The following is a 20,802-nucleotide window of genomic DNA, read 5'->3' as shown; positions in this document are numbered from 1 at the left end:
ACATTCTTCCCGCTAACCCTGGAATTCTCCAGCGTGCTTGCCACGCCGAGAATTTAAATCTGAGTTTTTAGCTTTTGCAAATAAGAGCGACGCCCTAAAAAAGAAACAATGTTTGGCCAGCGTGACCGGGTCAGAGCAGAAGGCTATAAAAAAGCAGTGGAGGGGAGATGTCTAAGCCTCAGACTGAGGAGATCTCTGTTCTCAGAGTAACCAAGAGGGGCTGGTTTAGAACCCGCAGAGGCAATCAGGGGTGGTGGATCACCTGGGGCTTATTGACCAGGCCTGCAGAGTCAGGCCAGCCTAGGCTAATTAGGACACCTGGGATAATTAAGAAAACCAGTTCAGACTGGCTATAAAAGAGTATAAAAGGCGTCTGTAGTGCAGAACCTCTCGGCAGCTGGTGGCTGCAGATTTTCAGCCCGGAGCCTTGGGCCAGCCTGTGCCAGAGTCCCACAAACTGTTCCTTCCTCTCCTATGGGAGCGGCCATTCCCAGGGGGGCTGGCCCCACCACTCCAGTGCCCCAGGGGGGCTGGCCCCACCACTCCAGTGCCCCAAGGGAGCCGGCCCAGTGCAAAGATGGGGAGGCTCAGTAGCCAGACAAGATTCGGGTGGACATGAGATCTGGGATTTTCTGCTCAGCTTCTTGGCTACAAGGGCGCCCTGTTGACTCATATCCAGCTTCTTGTCCACTGTCATCCCCAGGGCCTTTCCTGAAAATGACAGTTTTGTTCATTCTTTGCTCCTTTTCCAGTCCTAAAAGTGCCTGGTTTTAGGATTTCCTTGGGTTCCCTGTCCCTCCTTTCTGATTTACTGTAGCAATTATCTCCAAGTCGGACTGCAGTGCCAGGAATCAGAGATGTTATTCTGCATGCAGAAAAGCTGCTAAATCTAGGAAACTAACCATGAAATCTAATAACAGAACTTTGGACTTAGCAGTGCCAGAGGTATTCGTTGTCGCAACTCTATTCCAAAGAGACAGAGAAAGAGAGAGAGAAAGAGAGAGAGAGAATTGCTTTTGGCTTTGCAATAATGACCTACCAATTAACTATGCTTAAGGATGGTCTTGCAGTGAGACCACAGAACAAGAGGTTGGAAATTCTGGATTCTGGATTCAGGTCCACCTCAGACTTGCTAGGAGATGTCAGGCAGATGATATTAAAGACCGTAACCTCCCTTGGTACAGTAGCAGGCATCCGCCTCTGTGCCTTGATTTTGCCATCTGCAGAATGGGAATAATACAGTTCCTATAGAACAGGTGTGGCCAACCCATGGCTCGCGAGCTGCACATGGCTCTTCCCCCCCATCGGTGCGGCTCACAAAGCCACCCCCAAGGCTCGCGAAGCCGCCCCGCTGCCTCCTGAACACGGCCCACGCCTCCTGGCTCCCCTGTGCTCACTGGGGCAGGGGAGCCAGCCGGATCAAAATGGTGGATCCAATATGGCGGCTGTGGCTGCCGATGGGAGCCTGCTGAGGTCAAAAAGCCTTCTTAAGGGGCCAATCCTTTTTATTTTTTTCTACAACTTTTTGCCCCGTCCCTTCACACTGGATCCAGCTGGATCTTGGCTATTCATTCAGAACGGGTAGACCACCCCTGTTATAGGAAGTCCAGTGAGTTTGTGAAGCTCTGTTTGATATTGGTAGAGACCACTTTGTGGCCATCTAATGGAAAAAGCTATACGATGGCAAAGTATTATTAACAGGCTACCCATTAGAAAATTGTGCAGGGCTTCACTTTCAGTTCTGCTATTTTACAGACCGGAGGCTTCTTACTGGGACGCGATGCACAAATACATGTCTGATAACAGGGAACCTGTGCCGGGGAGCGATCTCACCCCCTCCCACACATACGTTTTCACATGGATCTTTAGAGTGCGTGATATAAACCAGCCCTGCCGAGCCAACGTGGAGCGTTCTGAAGGATCGTATTTGCTTTGGATCAGTTCACGACCAGATTGCTTTTATTTTGCTTCAGAAGACGTGGGGGCTGGCGAGGGGTGGGCAGGTTCTGCTTTGTGTCCCCATCTGCCTCGCCAGCAGGAGAGAAACGGTGGCTTGGGGTCTCCAATTGTTTTCCTACGATGGTGTGGATGAAAGGCGCCGGTGTGCCGCGATTAGCCGGAACAACGAACACTGCCAGAACACTGGCTTTTGTTTCCTTTCGAGAGGAATCCTGCTGCGATGAACTTGCCATCCTGGATAATAGAACTTGTCGGTGGATATGGTGCTGCCCAAGTGGCTGATTACGGGAGGGATCTCACTCTAGGAGGAGATCCAGGAAGTGTGAGGTAGTGGGGAATCCCGTGTCGCCCCCTTGTGCCAGCGCATGGTCATTTACTGCAGCTCTGGAAACTCCTTCCTTCCAGCCAGCAGCAACGGTCCATTCCTGGCGAGGAGGGAGCCATAGCCACACCTACTGCACCTAGCCTTTGCCCAGGACGGGTTCCCAAGTGGCGGTGTGTGGAAAGGGAGGAGCCATACCCCGTGCAGCTGGGCTACGGCTGGATGTGGCCTAGCTCTTTGCAGAAAAGGGCTGAGGTGAATGCAACCGGAGCTACTGAACAGCAACGGAATGGGCAGTGTCCTGGGGGTTTTTCCCTCGTGTCTCCCTGGAACCTCATGGATCGCTTTGCCCACCCACTGCGGTTTTCCTTCCCACGTAGCCAGCCGTCTCCCACTGCAATGCCGGAGGCAAGATGTCTGCCATTCCCCTGGGAGTCGGTTGTTCTCCAAAGGGCCCTGTGAGGTACCAAGGCACAAAAGGGAGGGGTTCCCGCTCTTTGGAAAGGAGCGTGCAACTGGCACACAGAAATACTGGATGGCAGGCCATTGGCTGCTAGGGTGGTGTGACGGGGTAGCTGCCCTGCGCTGGCCCTTTCAGGGTAAAATCCAGCCTAGGGAAAGGGCTGAGAGAGCAAAGCTCCGTAGCTGAGGCGGATACGGCCAACGAGGGCCCAGCTGGGGTTGTATAAATAAGGACTCCTGGAGGGAGCTTTTTTCCTAGAACTTTAACAGGGTTCAAAAAAGAGCTAGATAGATTCACGGGGGTCAGGTCCATCAATGGCTATTAGCCAGGCTGGGTAGGAATAGTGTCCCTAGCCTCTGTTTGTCTGGAGGTGGGTGACAGGGGAGGGATCATCTGATGGCTACCTGTTCTGTTCCCTCCCTCTGGGGCACCTGGCATTAGCACTGTGGGCAGACAGGACACTGGGCTGGGTGGACCTTTGGTCTGACCCAGTCTGGCCGTTCTGATGGACTCTACAGCCTTCCTGCCTTCCTTCCAAATCCTCAGTGCAGGTGGAACATCTCTAGCCCAGCATCCTGAGGACCTGACTGGTGCCGAACCAGAGAGTTTGCCGAACCACAGGAGGTCGATATTAACTCTCATTGGATTCACTGGGTATCGTGTTACTGACATCAGAGGGAGCTGGCTCACGCGGCGGTCAGCGCTGGTGTGCGTACAGAGGAACTGCTCCCAGGAGGGGCGCCGAGTGGCTCTTTTCCCCGGCGAGGGAAGGTGCTCCACCGCCCTCTGCCCCGCCCTTGCTCCACCCCTCTCCTGAGGTCCCGCCTTTTTCCCCACCCCCACTCTCCCAAGGCCTGGCTCTCGGTCCCTCTCGTCCTACCCTCGCTCCGAGAATCCTAGGACTGGAAGGCACCTCGAGAGGTCATCAAGTCCAGTCCCCTGCCCTCACGGCAGGACCAAGCACCATCTAGATCATCCCTGACAGGTGTCTGTCCAATCTGCTCTTCAATATCTCCAGTGATGGAGATTCCACAGCCCCCTTAGGCAATTTATTCCTCAAAACAGGGCCATCTCTAGGAGGGTTCGGGGCTTAGGGTGATGACGTGGAGTAACCCAGCTGGGATATGGCAGCAGAGCAGAGCCGGTTGCTGGGTCACTTAGCTTCCTGCGGCTCCCACCGCCACAATGAGCGTGAGGAGAGGCCCCACCCCTGCTAGCCCCCCCCCCCCACCCGTCCTCCAGGCCAACCTGGGCCCATGGGTACCATCGATATGAAGGACCATCCCATCCACAGGATGCTGCGGGCCCTCCGCAAGCACAGAGGCTCCCAAAGCACAGGGCCCAGGTTGGCTGCCCTGAATCATCCCACGGAGGCTCTGCCTTGAAGACTGGGCCTGAGGCCTCAGATTATGTGAACTTTTCCAGACTGCCCCTGGGATGAGCACTGTGAAATCTCTTACCTATTGCCTGACCGTTTTGGTCTCGGGGGACAAGAGCCTCTCTTGAAGTCCGGCAGCTGATGGCTGCCCCCAGCGTAGGCCTGTTAGCGGGGAGCGCTCCACTCTGAGGCGATCAACAGAGAGGGGCTGAGGGAGACGCCGAGTCTCTCAATCGCCCGCACACACCTCTCCGACGGGCAGAGGTGCTGTGAGGAGGGCCCAGGAGATGCTCAACGTTCCAAGTAGCTTTGAAGACCAATTTTGGATTAAAACTTCCCCTCGGCCCCTCGCTCCGCCCCAGAAGGGTCCAGCCCCACTTAGCTGCTGCCTAACGGAAGCTCTAGAACTGACTCTTTCCCCCACAAAGCCCGACGTTGGTACAACCGTCAAAGTACAGAGCAGATGCCTTGTTGCAACCTCTGCTTCCAGATTCAGCGTGTTGCCAGTAGGTATAGCCAGGAAGTGCTTCCTTTAGCCCTGCTGACAGTCCGGGGATGGGAAATGCTACTGTTCCATCGTGGGGGAGGTTGATTCTGCCAGGCGCTGAGCATCCTCCGCGGGAGCTGACGGCACCTCGTGTGTTTCCTGCGTTACTACAGCGTCATGGAGATGCGCTGCCGAACGTTACATTCCTTACCTCACAATTATAATCCTATTTATACACTTGTAAATAGGTCACCGCTCTCTGAGGTTAATCAGTTCTAATGGGGCTCTGGTGTCCTTCATAAATCACTCGTATTTAGTGCATCCACTCAGATAATGGAGGGGAAACATCTAATTTTGGTCTAACTAGACTGAACTGCGAACGTGCCTCATTTGCTTTTCCGCGGTGTCGCTGATGCTCTCTCTCTGTATTTCTTCGTGCTGTTTGATGCTGCGTATTGCGTAAGTGCCTAAGACAACAGAGGCTGTTGCACTTCAAAGGAAAGGACCTGGCCCACTCCATTGGATTTGCATTTAGGTTAGATTGTCCATCCGGGCAGTTGCTTTATTCCCCTGCCCCGACGGCTGGCCCCAGTCAAGGTGAGCGATGTTCTCTGGCAGCCGGACTGCTCGTGTGACACTCCCTCCGAATATTGGGTAGCAAGTCTGACTGGGCCTGGGTCTCACCAAGCCAGGCCGCAAGGGGAGGACGGAGAAGACAAGCGAAAGGAGGCTTGGGTCTGCCACCGCTTTCGCAAATAGCTTGCCGGCCTCTGAACATGACCCGTTTCAAGAGCCGCAGGCGCGATGGCTGCTTTCATCCCCTCCACCCCTGCTAGGGATTTCTGGCTGCAAAGGGAAGGGGATAAATCATACGCCGGGGGTTGCGCTGTTCTGCACGCTTCACGTAGGTGCCGATCTGTGGCCACACAGCAAGAGGGGTGGAAGCAGGGTTTTGTGAATGAACTGCTCTAGCCACAACTACTAGTACTAGAGACAGAACCAAGCCCTGACTCCAGACACATCCTGAGCGGTAGAAGGCTTCTCTTCCCTTCACTGTGGCATTTGCCTTTCTTACTGAATGTGAGAACGGCCATATCGGGCCAGACCAAAGGTCCATCCAGCCCTGTGGCCTGTCTGCCCACAGTGGCCGGTGCCAGGTGCCCCAGAGGGAGTGAACAGACCAGGCAACCATCAAGTGATCCCTCCCCTGTTGCCCATTCCCGGCTCTGACAAACAGAGGCTAGTTTGGGACCCATCACAAAGGTCTGAATATAGACACCACCTGGCTAGCACACTACCTCCCACAGCGGAATGACTTAACCATCCAAACAATGGGCACTTGAGAACAATTTGCACCTTCTCGATCAGCTTCATGTAACACAGAATCATAGAATACTAGGACTGGAAGGGACCTCAAGAGTCATCGAGTCCAGTCCCCCGCCCTCACGGCAGGACCAAATACTGTCTAGACCCGTGGTCCCCAACACGGTGCCCGCGGGCGCCATGGCGCCCGTGGGGGCATTTCTCGGCGCCCGCCAAGTGCTCAGGGCTGGCCTGGCCCCGGGCACGTGGCGCATACGTGGTGCCGGAGCCGCCCCGGGCGCGTGGCGCACTGTGAGCGCCGGCCCCGGGGGCACCGCGGATTCACCCCCCGCGGTGCATGGGGGGGGGGAGAAAGCACTAGCGCCGGCCCCGGGCGCGCGGCGCTTGGGGGAGGGGGGTGAGAGCGCCGGCCCCGGGCGCGCGGCGCTTGAGGGGAGAGCGCGGGCCCCGGAATGCGGCTATGGGGGGGCCCCGCCCCCCCGGCGGGCGAACGGCCACGCCCCCTGGCGCCCGGCAACCCCAAACGGTTGGGGACCACTGGTCTAGACCATCCCTGATAGACATCTATCTAACCTACTCTTAAATATCTCCAGAGGTGGAGATTCCACAGCCTCCCTGGGCAATTTATTCCAGTGTTTCACCACCCTGACAGTTGGGAAGTTTTTCCTAATGTCCAATCTAAACCTCCCCTGCTGCACTTTAAGCCCATTACTCCTTGTCCTGTCCTCAGAGGCCATGAACAAGTTTCCTCCCTCCTCCTTGTAACACCCTTTTAGATACCTGAAAACTGCTCTCATGTCCCCCCTCAATTGTCTCTTTTCTAAACTAAACAAGCCCAACTCTTTCAGCCTTCCTTCATAGGTCACGTTCTCTAGACCTTGAATCATTCTTGTTGCTCTTCTCTGGACCCTTGCCAATTTCTCCACATCTTCCTTGAAATGCGGTGCCCAGAACTGGACACAATACTCCAACTGAGGCCTAACCAGCGCAGAGTAGAGCGGAAGAATGACTTCTCGTGTCTTGCTCACAACAATCCTGTTCACGCAGCCCAGAATCATGTTTGCTTTTTTTGCAACAGCATCACACTGCTGACTCCTATTTAGCTTGTGGTCCACTATGCCCCGTAGATCTCTTTCTGCCGTCATGAACACTCTAATTCACTGCTTTCCCCTTCCTTCTCCCCCACCCCTTATTTAGTTTGGAACTGGACGGTTAATTCTCCAGTCATCTGAAGAAGTGGGTTGTACCCACGAACGCTCACGATCCCATCTACATGTTTTGTTAGTCTTTAAGGTGCTGCTAGACTATTCCTTGTTTTTTAAGGTTTTCCAGTTACAGACTAACTCTACCCTACTGAAGCTTTTAAACAGAGGCTAGGGACACCATTCCTGCCCATCTTGTCTTATAGCCATCGATGGGCCTAACCTCCATGAGTGTATCTAGCACTTTTTTGAGTCGTTGTCTAGACACACACCTCTACCCCGCAACAAGCCCCACTTGTATGACGTGTAATGCACACCAGGTTGAGCTCTTGGGCCGTGCAAATGTCTGCCTAAGCATTCATCTGCCTGGTTACCTGGAGAAAGACAGTGTTCTCTATGTGGCCCGGTGGGGGCAGAATTCTGAACAAACGAGCGCGCAGATTCACGGGAGAGCCGGCTTCTGGGAGACCCTACATGAAGAGCTGTTCTGAAAGTGAAGGATGGGTCACAAAGCTGTCGTTGGGAAGTGTTGTTTATTTTGCGGCTATGAAAGGGGATTTTTGGTCACCCCCCTTCCCCAGCAAAGACCTAAAAAGTAGCTTAGAGACCCAAGTCATCCCTCTGGTATGTCCATTTCTGGAGTCTTCCGGCAGCGTATCTCCCTGTGGCCATGAGAGCAGAATGGCTGCTTGGAGAGACATTGTGGGTGTGTAAGGTGTTGCCGCAACCCTGATTCCATTGCAGCGCCACCTGTACACTACAAAAGTGGGCAGTGCTCCCGAGGGGGGAGACAGGGCCCCACAGTGCAAGAAAGATGTGGAGAAATTGGAGAAGGTCCAGAGAAGAGCAACAAGAGTAATGAAAGGTCCAGAAAACATGAGCGATGAGGGAAGACTGAAAGAACTGGGCCTGTTTAGTTTGGAAAAGAGAAGATTGAGAGGGGACATGAGAGCGGTTTTCAAGTATCTAAAAGGGTGTTCCAAGGAGGAGGGAGAAAAATTGTTCTCCTTGGACTCTGAGAATGGGACAAGAAGCAACAGGCTTAAATTGCAGCAAGGGGGGTTTAGGTTGGACATTAGGAAAAACTTCCTACCTGCCAGGGTGGTGAAACACTGGAATAAATTGTCTAGGGGGGTTGAGGACTCTTCATCCCTGGAGATATGTAAGAATAGGCTGGATAGACACCTGTCAGGGATGATCTAGATGGTTCTGGGGGCAGAAGGTAGGTGGAGCCAGCCAGGTGGTTTGGAAAGGCATTACCTCCCCCCGCCTCCATTACCCACTGCCTATGAACCCAGCCCTCAAGGAAGAGTCCTTAGCTCTCTTCGGGATGGGGTAAGAATAACACATTGCCTTTCTATAGCCACCCCTCTTCCCTCTGCCCCTGGGCACCTCCATGAACCTCACAAAGATCTGGCCTTTATGAAGCATTTTATCGCTTGGGAAACTGAGGCAAGGCGAGTTACTCAGCCAGTGAGATGGGGCAGGAATAGAATTGATAACTCCAGCCTCCTAATCCTTAGCTATAACCACTACACTTCCCTGCCTCTCCATCCTGGGGGGATTTTACTGAAGCAGCCGAAAAGGAGATTTCATTGGTGCTGCGTATGACGATAGCTTTGTTCTACGATCTGTCCTCGGTCCTTCAGGGACTGCCTGGAGGTCACCAACTCGCTGGAGAAGTGGAGGGCCCCTCCGGTCAGCCTCAGCGGGAGTCAAACGAATGGATTTGGGAGGAAGCCGTCGGCGAGCATGGTACCACTTCCCCCGAGCAATCTAGTTCCTCTGGCTCCAAAGAATATGACCATGCTAAGAGTGCTGGAGCAAAGGGACAAGAAAAGAGGTTGAGAATAGCAGCCAGCCATGAAGTGGAATCAGTCGGGTAGAGTTAGAAAAGGTGTAAACCTTGTAAAAAAATCCTCTTGGCATTGTAATGGGTAGATCGTTCTCTCCATGTAAACATTTACTCCAGCTCCGTAATGCAGCTCACAAGAAGTTTAAAAAAAAGATCTAATTTTTAATTATTTTATTTCTCGGTAGATAGCTTTAATCTGTTTCCATTTATATGGCAGTTTGAAAGCCCTGCATGTCTGAGATGAGAGCAGATGGCACAATAGAAGGTTTAGCGGAATGTTGTGTATGTAGACAAGTTAAATTAATTAACAGTAATCTCTTTAAACTGCATGCCAGAATAATATCAGCCTAGTCTATAGAAGATCCTGCAGGACTTAATAATGTACCATGAGTAATTAATTATGCAATAACACACGGCTAAGAAGATGTTATCGGCCAATCAGAGGATAAGATTTGTACTGGCTGGTTTTCAAAGATGCATGCATGCGAAGTTCCATTCTCCTGTAGCTCTTCCACAGTGTTCAATTTGTGCTAGTACCGACAAGGAGGTGGGTGTACCTTTTGCATGTAACCCGTGTTGACCACAAATTTAGTTGCTTATGCTTCACTAGATTTAAAAGATTAGAATTTAAAGTAGCAAGGGCCGCAAGGGACCCGTATGGTTGCTACGGAAAATCAAGTGTTTCACGATTAACGATAGATAGTTGATTTATCACGCAGGATTATAAGTGTCTGTTGAAGCTCTGTCCGCTCCATTATTAAAAACATAATACAAAGGAATCTACCACATTAAGCTATTTTCCGTTTAGAGGCTTCCATAAAACCACAATAAGCCCAGAGAGCTGCACAATTAAATGGCTAATTAGCAGTATTTAGATGTTATAATTGATTTGTTCAGCCAAAAAAATATGATTTACATGTAGAATTTCCAAAATTATTTCAACAACATGTCAAATATCAGCCCTGTATTGCCCTGCTCTAGGCAAAAAGGGTTAAAACACCCTGGGAGAGGGCTGCAGCGAGGAGCCAATCACGAGAGGTCGTGCGGCAGCCAATCAGAGCCCAGGAGGGCTGTATAAAGGAGATGGCTGGCCAGGCTGAGCTCACTCTCACTCCAGCCCTGAAGGGAAAAGGATCTAGATGCCTGACAGCTGAGGTATTGTGGTGCTGGGGGAAGGCAGGGCGAGCCAGAGGAGCTCCAGCATGAGTCATCCTAGGCTGAGGCCCAGCGACAGGGGCCTGAGGGGTGCTAGGGCTGTGGGGAGGCAGCTAGAGCTGGCAAAGGCAACAGGTCCACACCCCCTTGCCAATGACGAGTGGCCATGTCAGACTGTAGTTTGTCCCTGAGGTAAGGGGCTAGAAAGATGGTGCCGGGTACGAAAGGGGGCACCCTAGGGCGGAGCAGAGCTAATTCCCAGAGCGACCAGCAGGAGGCGCCGTGCCGGTGAGTCGCACCATGTTACTGCCCTGATTCAACAGAGCGCTTCAACCCATCCGGCTGTCCCTTTGAGACCCATAAGATTTAAGCACCTGCTGTGCCGAATGGAATACATTTAAGCACATGCTTGCGATTAAGCAGCTGCTCAAGCATTTTGCTGAGCTGCTCACATGCTTAAGGTCCAGCATGTCTTTAAAGATGGAGCTGAATTAAGCCCTGCAGGGTTTGATCTTGCAAGCAAGCTGCATGCTTGAGTAACTTGGCTCTTGTGTCTATTCCCGTTAAGCCCAACGGAACTGCTCACCTGAGAAGTGACACACCCGAGTCACTGTGTGCAGACCCAGGCATGCCCACGGTTTAATTGGTCCTAGGAGCCAACGCCCCAGGTAGCAGTGCCAGTCTGGTCTTGCTGTGGGAGCAGGAAAGGTAGGTGGCAGAATCACACCCAGGAATCACCATCACACTGCGCAGGATTTCTCGGGAATTTTTTCCCAGACAGGAGGCGAAAATCCAGGGTGATTACCTGGTTCTGCAGGAGAGCTGTCTGGCTCGGAGCAGGAAGATAAGATGGCAGATGGCCGCTGGCCGCTGGCGGTCTGTTAGGGCCAAAAAGCCTCAAAGGTATTTCTTAAAGGGGCTTTGCTGGGTTTTTTTTTTTTTTTGCTCAACAACTTTAGTCTCCCCTTTTTTTTTCTCAACAGAATTTTTTCCCGGGTGTTTTTTTTTGGCGGGGAGGTGGGGTATTTGGTATTTTTGGTTAAAGCATCTGGCAACCCTAAATCTATCCAATGCACAAGTGTTCCTAAGTGTTTGTGCTGGTGGGCGTTAGGCCGAGGCATCACAATGCCTGAAAGGAGACCGAGTGTCCTGTTAAAACGTGGGGTACACGAAAATCATTCCTGCTCTTTGGAATGTATCGGGGGAAGCAACCGACGTTTTTAAAGAGGGTCCCTTTTGTGAAAATTGTATTATCCTGGATTTTTTTTATTAGCACCTACTGCTGCCAACATCTGCTCGGAAAACGTAACGAATGCACAAAACTTTAGACTAAAGATTTCGACTCCACCCTTAACGACTCCAACTGGGCCAAGCTAATACTTGGTATAACCCAAAAGAAACCAATGGAGTTTATGATGGGGATGAATTGTATTGACTTCAGAAGTGCTATGTCGATTTACACCACTTGAGGAGCTAGTCTGATGGCCCGTTTCCGAACCAGGAGTCAGTCTCCGCACGCACAGTTCCACCCATGTGGACCTTTACTCAGGCAAGTAAAGTCTGTGCTTAGTGGAAATATTCACGTATGGGAAAGTTCTGTGCATGAGCACGTGTTTGTAGGAGCAGGGACAAGGCCTGGACTGAATGCCTTAACTTGGAACGTACTTGCTTTTATGCGTTTACACGTCCCGTGTAATGTTGCGTAAGTTGTGTAACTGGTTCGGCCTCATTTTCTGGGCAGTGCTTTGAGAAACAACCGCTGTTGTTACGGGTTCTGCCTCTTTCCCAAGAGACAGGCATGCTCCAAAAGTGACTTTTCTTCCTCTTGTTGTTCCGGTGCCCTTCCTCTGTTCTTAGATTCCACGGCCAAAAGGGACTGTTATGATCACCTGGTCTGACTTCCTCTATAGCCCACGCTATCAAGCCTCTCCTGAAATAACAGAGATGTTGAACTAGAGCAGGGGCGGGGAACCTACGGCCAGGGGACTGGATGAGCCCCCCAGCTTGCCTGGATCCAGCCCTGAGGCTCAGGGCATCTCCCTTCTCCAGCATTGGGTGTTGGCGCTCCAGCCCTTTGTCCCTCCCATCCTGCCCAGACCCTGCACCCCCATTCCACTCCTGCACCCTAGCACCCTTCCAGCTCCATCAAGGAGGGATAGCTCAGTGGTTTGAGCATGAGCCTGCTTAAACCCAGGGTTGTGAGTTCAATCCTTGTGGAGGCCATTTGGGGCAAAAATTCATCAGGGATAATAGTTGGTCCTACTGTGAAGGCAGGGGACTGGACTCAATGACCTTTCAAGGTCCCTTCTGGTTCTAGGAGATAGGCAATCTCCATTATTATTTAAAAAAAAACCAAACTACTCCTGCATCTTCCCTCCCGCCCAGTCCCCACACCCTACGTCCACTTTCTAGTAGCCCCCTCCTACACACGTACACCCTCAGTTTTGGCCCACCCCAGATCCTAGGATGCCCCACGAAATCTACTAGCCCAGGCCCTCCTAGGCTCCGGTGTGCAAAAGGACGGTGAAGAGCATCTTTCTGCTTCTCAGTAAAGGGGCCATATCAGTAAGTGTTGTTAGTTCGGTTTTTTTTTTTTACTCCTCACCTTTGTGCTGCAGCTCCCGACTGATTTTTCTGTTGATGAGCAACCCCTCCCCCCCACAATCCAGAAAAGGTTCCCCACCCCGGAACAGGAGCATATAATTATCGTCTGTAGCATCAGAGCCCCAATCATGGATTAGGGGGGTCCCCCGTCACAACGGCCAGTAAAAACGTCAAGTGGAGGAGAATTCATCACCCCCTCGCTAGACTGCTCAGATGGGTAATTGCACTCCCCGTTAAAATGGTGAAACGTGTCATTCAAGCTGAAAATAGAAGACTTAAAGTGCACCGCACGTAGCCGTGTTCAGTTATGAGCTAATGAAGCCAGCAGATCTCGTGTATGTCTGTTCAGCAAAGAGATTTGGACCATTTGCACCGCATAGAAATGCTACATTGCAAAACTTTAAAGGGGCCAGACGTTTGCTTGGGAGAGCTTTCAGAGAGCCGTAAAAGGAGGTTTTATGATTGACGGTCACATGGGAGCCTCTTTTATGGGAGAGGACTTGACCATTTACATAATCCCAAGGGGGGAAAGGTTAGGAGCACATTCCATTTCAATGTTTCCTTTCTGGAAGGTCAAAGCAATTCCATGCGATTGCAAAAGCAGCATAAGACAAATTCTCTTTCTCCTCTGTCACAGCTGTCAAAGAAGCCCGCACACCACTCACCCAGAGGCCTGAAGGTAAAAACGATATTCTGGCTAGAAATTTATCTTAATGAGCAAAATTCAGCCAATGGAACAGGGTGCAGCTGAAAATGACAGATGGGATCATTTACAGCATGTTTCTTCGCATGCCAGAAAACAGTTTGGGAAGTTATTTTTCTTCTGTTCGTTACAGTCTCCTACCTAGTGTCAAACCCTCATATCTACCAGCCTCGTGGGTCGGGGGAATCATTGATACCAGCCTGATCTTCAAGGGAACCATTTGAAAATCTGGGTCTCACAGGTACCAGGGAATGGAGGTTAGCTGGCTGGCATGCAGGTCGGACGACGCTGGCAGAAGGCTTATCATAGGGGAGGATATGATAGAGGTATATAAAATCATGAGTGGTTTGGAGAGGGTGAATAAAGAAAAATTATTTATTAGTTCCCATAATAGAAGAACTAGAGGACACCGAATGAAGTTAATGGGTAGCAGGTTTAAAACTAATAAAAGAAAGTTCTTCTTCACACAGCACATAGTCAACCTGTGGAACTCCTTGCCAGAGGAGGCTGTGAAGGCTAGGACTATAATAGAGTTTAAAGAGACGCTAGATAATTTCATGGAGGTTAGGTCCATAAAAGGCTATTAGCCAGGGGATAGAAATGGTGTCCCTGGCTTCTGTTTGTCAGAGGCTGGAGAGGGATGGCAGGAGACAAATCGCTTGATCACTGTCTTCGGTCCACCCTCTCCGGGGCACCTGGTGCTGGCCACTGTCAGTAGACAGGATACTGGGCTAGATGGACCTTTGGTCTGACCCAGTACGGCCGTTCTTATGTTCTTAGGGGGAAAGCAATCAGAAGAAAGGGCCGAGATGAGTCTCCGGAGGAAGGTGAACGTACAACAGAACATCATCCCGCAACCTTGGCCAACAGTCGGAGGGAACGTAGACGCCAGTGTAGGCACGTTCCCTGACCCCCCACGTGTGGAAATCGATTTCTAGTTGTTGTCCTGCTCAGATACAAGTTGACGGTCGTTTTTCATGTTAGATTTCGTGAACTGGAACATTCTGTCTCATCCAGACACCCAGCATGTGAGACGTCTCTGGATAAAGGATCCCAGAAGAGAACAAAGGTTTCACGGAGCACCTTGAGGCTAAATCCTGCCTCGGATTCTGCGGGTTTCAGCCCCGTGAATGCTGCCCCAAATGACTTGGCTGGAATCCTAGCAGAGAAATGTGCTTTGCTGATATTCACGGCCCTGTCCCTGAGCTCCCGGCGGGCGGTTCCTTTGTTCAGAAGGAGCTTGCTGAAAAGCCGCCTCCTTGGGCGGGCTTGCGTGGCCGAGTGCGTGCGGAATGGTCCACGGGAGAAAGTCCGTGTCACCTGCCTTCTTCCGTTAGGGAGCAGAAACCGGATCACAGTCCCACAGCCGTGCTCCATCCCACCCCGGAGCAGCCGGCCGCTGAACGGCGCAGCTGGCGGACAAATCCTCTTCGGGTCATTGATTTATTTTGATTCCCAGCAGCCCAGACCAGAGTGGCTCCCCAAAGTGCTGGCCCCCTGGACGATAGCCCAGCGAGGTGGGCACGCCCCCATGCACCTCGGCCTCCAGAACTAAGACTGAGAGGGGTGCATGTTCCTCTCCAGGACAGCAAGAGCAGGGCAGCTCTGCTATGGCTGGCTCCGCGCCGCTAACCCACTGGCCTTGGAGAACAGGGATTCCTCAGGCACGGGCAGCGGGTGATGCAGGCAAGGGGAGGCATTGCCTTCCCCAAACTGCCTATGTGCCCAGCCACCCAGGAGAGGCAATACACCCCCCAGCTTTTTCCCGAGCGGGAGCATGAAAGTATTTGTGCAAGAAGCACTGATTTTGTACATTACAAAGTCAGTGCTCTTGTGCAAATTCAAGCGGCCAGAGTAGACAGCTGGCAAGTTTTTGCGCAAAAGCACCTGCTTTTGTGCAAAATCTTGCCAATCTAGACGCACCCTAGAACGGGCAGGGACCTCGAGAGGTCATCAAGTCCAGCCCCCTGCCCTCAAGGCAGGTCCAAGCAGCATCTAAACCAGCGGTGGGCAAGCGGCAGCTAGTGGGCTGGATCCGGCCCACCCAGTCACTGGACCCAGTCCGCGGCCGCCTCGCCAGCACCCTACAGACCAGCTGCATCTGCTTTAAATAGCAGACTGCTAATCACGCTGCACGCTGGGCAGGGAGGAGAAAGCGTCATGCACTGTCCCCACCCCCTACCAAAATCCCTCCGCTCCCATTGGCCAGTTTCCAGCCAATAGGCGCTGAGAAATGTTGCTGACGGCATGGTCAGCCAATGAAGGCTCCTCCCTCCCTCGCTGGCGGGTAGCTGGTTTCGGCAGTGTTGCTGAGGATGCTTGGTCTGTGTGAGCTTGCTGAGAGCAAGCCAAGCAGCAAAGTAGGGGAGGGAGGGACAGCATGACCCCGCAGCCCCCTCTCCTCCAACCATTGCGTCACGACTGTTGTAACCTGAGCTTGAATCTGGACACAGCCTCAGAAGTGCACCGCGGTGGGGTACCCGGCAGTGTGGATGTCCCAGCCAGAAGGGTGCGAATTTGTAGGTGTAAGCTCTTTGGGGGCCGTGTAACAAAGCGTGTGCAAACTTCCATCAGTCCCTTGGCTTGCGGCTCTCTGCCAGGACACAAATCATCCGATTAGTTGTATTCCTCATGCTACTGCCCCAGGCCTTGATGGTGTCGGTGTCGTAACACGCCAGGGCAAACCCTGCCTACCCCGGGGATGGCGGAATCTAGGACAAACTCTGCACGGGGAACTTTTCCTCTCCTTTCGCGCGTGTGCGCGCTAGTCCTAGGAGAGAGATTCTCGCCTACTAATTTACTGTCCAATTTAACGTCTGCAATTGAGCTGTTCTGAATCACGGGGGAGGGTGCCCACTGTTAGATGCGACATCACATCAGTGTATTTATTATTGGTCTTATTGAAGCACCCAGGATGTGGAGAGAGACCCCGCCACCCTGACCCCAAACCTTTCGTTTTTGGGAGCGGTGGGGCTATGGGATCTGCTGCCCTGGCCACATTCCCGTTTGTGTAACAGCCGTCCCCCCGTCTCTGGTTCAGCTGGTACGGTCCAGGGGCCTGTGGGGTCCTGCCCACTGGTGGCGGCTTCCCACCCTAGAAGCGGTTGCAAGTCAGTGGGGGCGATTTTTCGGCACTGCGCATCCGAGGGATGCAAGGGGCTGTGCTGATCCATTATTAGCTGCAGCAGTAACAAAATCCTGGCTCGGGCCTTCAAGAATGTGCACAACCTGTCTCCTGTCAATCTTCCGTCTGCTGCCGCCTTTCCTCACTGCGCTGCCGAACATCCATCTCCCCGTTCACTCTCCCTTGATGGCTCCCCCTCCTTCCTGGTGCTCTCATGCATGTTGCTTCCTTCCCCTTCCGAATCCACCCTTAAAATTCCTTTCTTCCAAGGCCTCTCGTCATCCCCAAAGAGAAAAATAAGTAACCGAAATTAAAAAAACAGTCCACCGTGACGACCAGGGACTAATGCAACCTGTGCCAAGTCCCCTGGTCAGTCACTTTGCTTTCTGTTACACCCTCAGCTTTGGGGGGGAAGGATGAAGGGGGAGGGCAGAAGCAACTTGGATTTTACGTTTCCTGGGCCGCGGCTCTGAAGCTTAGTTTTATCAGAGGCAGCAGCACAGGGCGACAGGTTTTTAAACTGGCTTCCCTCGTGGACCAGCTCCCACCTGGCACCCCCCGCTGCTGCCTCTGATACAGGCTGCCGGCCCCACCTCGGGGACTACAGCATAGTCGAGCAACATAAGAACATAAGAACGGCTGTACTGGGTCAGACCAAAGGCCCAGTAGCCTGTCTGCCGACAGTGGCCAGCACCAGGTGCCCCAGAGAGGGTGGACCGAAGACAATGATCAAGCATTTGTCTCCTGCCATCCCTCTCCAGCCTCTGACAAACGAGGCCAAGGACACCATTTTATCCCCTGGCTAAGCCTTTTATGGACCTAACCTCCATGAATTTATCCAGCTTCTCTTTAAACTCTAATATAGTCCTAGCCTTCACCGTCTCCTCTGGCAAGGAGTTCCACAGCAACCACTAAGAATTCATGCGGTTAATCGGCTAGTCTATGAACTGATATTTCACATCCTTAGTGCAGCCCTGCTGCTCAGGGCTGACCGCCTGGGTGGGCAGGAGGAGAATGAACGCAGCGTGGGTGAGTGCAAAGGGAAGGCAGGTGGTGCGTAAGCGCTTAGACGGGCGGGCCAAGTGGATGTGCATTGGACAGCGGTGTGTCGCGAGCGTGTGTGTGTGTGTGTGTGTGTGTGTGTGTGTGTATGTGTGTGTGTGGAGGGGGTGTTCAGTTTTTACTCCGGCGGCTACGTTTTCTGTTTGGCGCTCGGACTCCGACACTGCGGCACTATGGTAGAACCTGGGGTGGGGAACCTTTTTTGGGTAGGGGGCCGCATGCAAGTGAGAAGAAAGAAAGAAAAACACCCAAACTCTCACTGACGTGGCCACTGAGAAGGAGAAAGACCCTCCTCACACACCAGAGCCTAGGGGGCCCCCGGTTGGTACCTTGTGTACTCCAGCCTAGGGTTGCCAATTGGCCGGTATTGACCTGGACAGTCCGGTATTTTTGCCTCCTGTCTGGTAAAAATAGTCAGAAAATACTGGACACCTAAAATGCCTGGTATTTCCTGATTTTTTCCCAGCCGGGAGGCAAAAATCCAGGGTGCTTACCTGGTTCTGAACGGGAGCTGTCTGGCTTGAAGCAGGGAGACAAGATGGCAGACGGGCCTTCTTAAAGGGGCCATTTTTTTTTATTTTTTTTTGCTTAACTTTGGTCCCTCCCCTTTTTTTTCCTCAACAGAATTTTTTCCCTGGTGGTTTTTTTTTTTTTTGGAGGGGTGAGGGGGTGTTCAGTATTTTTGGTTAAACCATCTGGCAACCCTATTCCAGCCCCATGGAGGGACAGTGTGTGTGGGGAGCGGGGAGGCTGGCTTGCCAGTGCTGGCTTCCCAATGCTGAGAGGGGGAGCTGTGAGCCTCAGGGGCTGGATGCAGGCAAGCTGGGGCCTTCATCTGGCTTCCAGCCTTAGGTCTCCCACCCCTGGTATAACCTAAGAGTCTGATTCTATTTCTCTTTCACCCACTTGGTGGGGGGCAGGGAATTTAACGTATTTCGCTGAGGGCTGATGCCTAAATGAGCCTGGTGTCTCCCTTGGTTGCTGCTTGGGAAGCGGCACCGTGGACAACAAAGGAGGCAATGACGTGGAGATGCTCTGTCACCGGCAAACGGCGGATCATTGTTTGTTTAGCCCATTCCAAAATAATGGCTCTGTTGGGAGCATCAGCCCAGGATGCATCATGCCTTTTATAGCATCTATTAATTTAGCGCCGACATTAGGCCTCCATTATTCCTGCCTTTTAATTCTCCCGGATTAGCAGGTGGGATCCGTTTTAACCCCGGACGCAGCTTCATTATGTCACAAAGCAGCATAAATCCAGCTGGAGAGCAAATGTATTTTTTCAGGCCGACTCGTGTCTGAGAGGGGTGGAGATGAAACGCAGCCACCGTGTTGTCATTTTAAAGCTTGAATTTCCAAACTCCGTGCTTTCATTGCAGGGTGCAGTTCATTCCTTTTGGAGAGCGAGCGCTACAAACCAATTAACGCCAGTAGTGTCTTGCCTAGAATCTGTGACACAAAACTGCTTATTCTTGTGAGGGTAAATGTTTTCAAAATATTGGAGACCACTGGAAAGTCAGGAAAGACGGGGTAAGGCACTCCAGGATGAAAAACCTGTTGAAGGCTGCATGTCAATAGTAAAATTATGTCAAGGTGAATAGCAGAAAAGGAATTTGTGCCCTTTCCTCCACCTTCTTTATAGTGAACAAAAATCTGGTCGATTGTTTTAAGTTGTTTTTCCTTGTTCCTTTCCCTTGTTTTAAGTTGCTTGTTTGTATTAGAAATTCAACTCCAGATTGATTGGCCGGCGAGTAAAATTAAGAGATCACAAGAGAGAAAGCTGAGTAACTGAGACGGAATGGAAGTTATAGTCAGAGGGTTTAAATCTGCCCCTTATTTGTTTTTAGCACCTATTGACCTTGAATGAGTGAGGGAAGAAACCTTTTAGGAGAGTCATCACCTCTGTCCCTTCCATTAAGTGGCGAGAGCAAATTTACGGAGCTGAATACTGCAGCAAAACCAAAGGCAGCCAGAATCGATGCTGAACCTAATGATTCTCAAGTTAAAACAACACAAACAACCTTCCAAGCACAGGCTAAGGTTTAAAGTTCTGTGGTAGGTCATTAATGAGAGGCAAGTGTCTCTGGTAATTAAGTGCAATTCCAGCAGTCACTGCTGAGGCCGGGTCTACATTGAAAGGGTGGGTCAAATCAAGATACGCTAATTCCGTGATGTTAATTATGTAGCTGGAGTCAACGTAACCTTGTGTCAAGTTTTCTCACCGTCCCCACAGTGGGAGGCCAACAGGAGCAAATGCTTCCATCAGCTTCCCTTACTCATCACAGAAGCAGGAGAACCCGCCTGGTGGGGGTGACCTCTGAGTTTGATTTAGTGAGTCTTAAGTAGACCTGCTACATCGAACTCCGAAAGTGCGATCGTGGCAGCGTTGAGCTTCCATTTAGTGAATACATGGCCTGAGAGAAGAAAAAGAAAATCACCATTTGGTACCCCAAAGCATTTAGCTTTATCCTGAGCCTTCCTACCCCAAGGTAGGGATGTAAGTGACTAGTCGACTAGTGACTTGACTAGTCACTTCCCCTTCCCTTGCAGCCTCTCTCGGAGAGCTGGCTTAAAACCTGGCTCTTGCTACAGTTCAATGGCGGAGGCGCCCTTATGGACTAATTGACTAGCCGATGCAAATTGCATCGACTATTCAATTATTTGATTAATCTAAATGTAATACCCTGGCTCCAAGGATCGGTGGTTCTGCAAATAAAATGATAAGTGGTCATTTTTTTTGGGTGATCACCGCATGCCCTTCGAGCAGCGGCACCCAACCCGGTAAGCCTCACTGGCACCACGCCAGGAGGCCTGATCGGAATGTGCCTGTAAACACACACAAGATTTTAATCAGTGACAAATCCACAGAGTCCCTACTATTATTATTTGTATTTATAGAACACTTTAATTGTACGCCGTGCTTTCAAAACATGCGGAAAGACAAAGAACACATGACTGGGTTTTAAATTAACTGGAACCCCCGGGGAGGAAAAAGAACAGGATGCTACTGCGCACAATTCAGTGACAACCTCTGCTCCTGGCCCAGCAGCGTTCAGAAAAGGAAGCAAAATGGCAGCATGTGGGATGAACGGCTAGGATGGTAATACTGAACATACACTAATGCCATTCTATAAAACAACAGTACAGCTTGGACCTCTCTAGTCT

The sequence above is a fragment of the Pelodiscus sinensis genome, chromosome 13, assembly GCF_052426305.1.
Source record: "Pelodiscus sinensis isolate ZL-2025 chromosome 13, ASM5242630v1, whole genome shotgun sequence".
Lineage (NCBI taxonomy): Eukaryota > Metazoa > Chordata > Testudines > Trionychidae > Pelodiscus > Pelodiscus sinensis.
Note: the sequence above shows the minus strand (reverse complement) of the source record.